The sequence below is a fragment of the Zingiber officinale genome, chromosome 7A, assembly GCF_018446385.1.
Source record: "Zingiber officinale cultivar Zhangliang chromosome 7A, Zo_v1.1, whole genome shotgun sequence".
In the NCBI taxonomy this organism is placed as follows: Eukaryota; Viridiplantae; Streptophyta; class Magnoliopsida; order Zingiberales; family Zingiberaceae; genus Zingiber; species Zingiber officinale.
The window spans coordinates 18637061-18641725 of NC_055998.1; positions in this window are offsets into that span (position 1 = coordinate 18637061).

A 4665-nucleotide genomic window follows, 5' to 3' on the forward strand; every position below is an offset into this window, starting at 1 on the left:
GATTGTATGTTTGAGGTATATATACATGTCTGTTGTGTTTTTACTGGAGGATTCATGTTGATTATACATGTGTAGTTGTGTACATGTGTTTGGTGGGATATGTGGAGATATCATTGCGATTATATTTGTTGGGAATTTCGGGCCGCAAAAACCACTTTTTTCGCGTTGCGGAAACCTGAATCTCCCATGCCACCGGATCCGTGTGAAGTTTATAAAACAAATTTCATGTACGAGTTTACTAAAGCCTAGATCTACACTAGGAGAAGGAATTTACCCTCGATGCCATGCCCTTCGCAATCCCACTCATCCAACGATTCGCCGGATCTCGAGATCGTCAAACATACAATCCTCTAGAAGTATCCACACGAACAAACTAGGTGGAGAAGACCAAACAAAGGTGTGCTAGCACCTTATGTGGTTCGGCCAAGGAGGAGGAGAGGGAGAGGAGAATGAGAGCAAGGAAGAAGATGGAATGAATTGGCTTGAATGAAAAATCAATTTTCATCCTTAAGTGGCCGGCCACATTATGGCTTGTAACTCCCATGGAATATCAAGAGTCACAACTCTTGGTAACTCCCATGAGGTGGCATTTGGTCAAGTTAAACTTGACCAAATGAAGAAGCCTTGATGATGTAGCATTGGTCAAGTCAAAGTCAAGTCAAAACTTGACTCTTCATCTTCCTACTTAAGTCAAGTCAAACTTGACCACTTCTCTCCCTTGGTTGATCTAATCTAACCATTTGATTCAAGCCAATTTAATATAATGAATCTAATTCATTTAATTAAATTAATTCAATGAGTCATAATCTAAATTAGACTTATTGAACATATGAATCAAATTGAGTCCAACTCAATTAGTTCAATTAGGATTACTCTTAATCCAATTTGATTCATCACATGAATCTAATCCTCTTGGTTCATCATATGAACCTAATCTCCATCTAATTGTCCTTTGTGTGTGACCCTATAGGTTCTTGTAACGTTGGCAATGCGTCTAAACTCATTTAGGAGCATAAGTAATGAGCGGTATCTAGCAACACATCATTACTACCCAAGTTACAAGAATGTTGAGATCCAACATCACCTTGTGACTACTAATTGTGACTCTTCACAATATATGACAAGTGTCCTTCTATCCTAGACATCTAGATTGATCAATCTGAGGCATAGACCGTGTCATCCTCTAATCAATCTAAATCTTGAATTCCAAGTAGACTCACTCGATCAAATGAGCTCAATATCTCATATTGACTCACTTGAGCATGGCCATGCACTTCGTGGTCTCACTCTATCAAGAATATCGATGTCACTCCCATCATATAGGAGGGATAGATCCCATCTACATCACTCACATCCCTCTGCATAATTCGTTACATACCCAGTAATCGCCTTTATAGTCCACCCAATTACGGGTGACATTTGACGAAGCCAAAGTACGTAACTCCTTACGTAGGGAACCATGGTGACTTCAGGTCCAAGGACTAATAGTCATACTAATAGCTACATGAGAAAGTATATGACACTCATATAACGATCCATGATACTTTCTCATGGCGGGTCATTCTGTATACATTCTCCAATGCATACCCATGTGTCAACTTGATATCTCCATACCATGACTTGTGAGATCAAGTCATCGAGTTGACCTACATGCTAGTCTCATCGCATTAACATTGTCCCTGAATGTTAATACTCGACTAGGAATGATTAAGAGTAGTGTTCCCTATATCATCTCACTATCGATTCAACCAATCGATTGATATAGGTAAGAACCTTCTACTCAAGGACGCTATTATACTTAGTTATTTGTCACCAATACAAGTAAGTATAATAACCAAAACAAATGCCTTTATTTATATACAAGAATATGATACAATGAGTCAATACAACAATCATCAAATGATTGGCTCTAGGGCTCTAACTAACAATATTCATATTGTGGGGTACCCATGTGGTTTGGAGGTTGCATTGATGATGACAGTGTCGGTATCATGATTATATATATATATATATATCATGTTTATCATTCATTACATCTGACGATTATCGTCTCCCTTATGGTTGAGAGGGTCGTCAGTTGTTTATAGCTATCCTTTCGACCACTGTTGGAAAGTGGTAGTTAGGAGTGGAGCTAGTCCTGTCGCGCTCATTCAGTCGCTCAGTGTTTTGTCAGCCTCGACCACTCTGGAGTAGTGGGTCTTGAGGGTACAGTAGTAAGAGGGTTTGAGTTATGAGTGGTCAGGGGCCCTTAGCTCTATAGTTAGATAACTACTTAGCTGACCGCCCGCTTCGGCCGCCTCTAGCGGTGCATGTACTGGAGGCTAGTACGGTTTGTCACGGACCCAAGCCTCTCGGCCATACAGGGGTCGTGGTGTCTAGAGAGGTGGTGGGGGTGACCATGGAGCATGCATGTGTATTTTTGCATATTATGCACGGTGCATCTTTGGAGATATATTTGCATACATGCCTAGTAGATACTAGATGCATGTGATTGTGGTTGTTGCACTTGTTTGAGATATGCTTGTTGCATATGGTTGTCATGTTGCATACATGTCATTTATTTTACATGTATATGTAGTTGTATTTATATTGCACAAGTGGCATGAGTGGGTTTGTTGCAGATCTGGTGAGTTTACTTATCATTGTACTATATGTCGATTCCAGATTGGGTATGTATCTATCATTATGATAGTTGTGGTTTGTACAGTTTGTATGTCAGGTTATTATGTCAGATATGTTTAGGTGCATTGATTATAATAGTATGATCATATTCTTTATTCTCTGCTGAGACTGTATACCTTTGATCTTCATGCTTATTGATGTATCATGCACTATTCTGTCTATTACCCGCTGAGTTACCTATACTCATCACCGCATTTATACTTTTATGTTTTCAGGTAGCAGTTAGATGGTTGGTGTGTCGCTTAGAGTATCCTGTCTGTCGGGTCCTACGTCACATCCGAAGACTGCTTTGGGTTCGTTTATGCTTTATTTGTACTTTGTATTTGTGTATTTGGTGTTGTTGTTGTATTTGTATTGTTGTGGTTGTTGTATAAAGCCTATCCGGCTAGTAGTGTTTTGATCTATTTTGTATGGGCTTGCCTTTATGTTTTCCCACTGTGTTGGTTTTGATTACAGCCGAGTGGGCAAATAAAAATATATATAACTGCGTGGTTGTTATATTTGTCCAGCCGTGTAGGCTGAGATTATTAACTGTGTGGTTGTGTATATATTCCAGCCGCATGTGACTAATGTATATTTTGTATGTATGTATGATTTGGATTGTCACCGATACAGGGGAGATGTTGCCGGATTTTTGTCTGGCAAAGACTCCTTTAGGGGTGTGACAATTTTGGTATCAGAGCGAGGTTTACGATGTCTTTCTTTCGTGTTTTGGGATTTCATGTTTCAGTATTCTTGATGTGACTTTTCGGATTTTGGGACCAGGCGGCAGCAGGACATCTCTAGGCTATAGGAGTTATGTCTGCATATTGCTATCATACATTTCTGTTAGTACATGCATTGTTGTTCTGATAGTGATTACATGTGTTAGTACACTTTTGTTAGTACTTGTCCAATTATTTGTAGCATGCATTTCATGTGTTGGGTCAATCACTGATTGCGTTTGACCCTACTGGAGATCAAGGATTACAGTCTCAGGGGATTTGTTATATCATACTACCAGTAGTTTTAGTGTCTGTTACTACTAGTTGGTTGAGAGTTAGAGGCACATACTAGTCCCTGTTATTATTAGCTGGGTGGTGGATGACATCTGTATACTCATGTTGACTCAGTTAGTAGAGTACTAGTTTACTCCTGTTAGTTCGATCATTAGGGTACCGTCATACTCTATTTCTAGGGTTTTTGATCCTTGGGTTACTCGTGCTTGGTTAGATATTTTGGGAGACACATTTGAGTACATGACTTGTACTGCCGTGGAAAGGACTGAATTAGTAGTATACCATTGTCGGCTGGGTCAGCCTGTAGAGGATTGTCGTATCCTATTTCATGGGGACTTTGACCATGGACTATTTGTACCTGGTTGGTTGACTTAGAAGGTACATTCGGATAGGATACCCCCACTGATGTGGAAAAGTGTAAAGCTATCTGCTTAACACTTATGAGATACAACCATTAGTAGGGCGTATGAGTTGGAGAGTACATTCGGACATATGATTTGTACTGACGTGAGAGAGTTGAAATTAGCTGCTTAACCTTTACGTGATCCGGTACCACGTGAAGGAAGAAGCAGAGAATGCTTTTTGGAGATCAAGTCATCACTTAGTGATTTCTTTGAGGGGTTTGGAGAAAGAGTAGTTCTCTACTTCTTTCGGTAACGTGATGGTTTATAAGGTGATGACTAGTAGACTTGACTAACGTTGCTCTATGGGAGATCCTGACTCATAGACTGATTGGATATGATTAGATATCCTTAATGTACCTAGAGATCTATGGCCCGTAATGAAATGGAGAAGGTGGTGTTATTTGATTGGATTATGATCTTCGAGGAGTAGAGAGTAGGTTGATTGATATTGTGGATGGTTTGACTATGGTGGATATTAGGAGATCAGGTGTGGTGATATGTTGTCTTTTGATGATCTATTGATGTATATTTGACTTGATCTATTATTTGATATTTGATGTTGATAATGACATGGAGTGTAG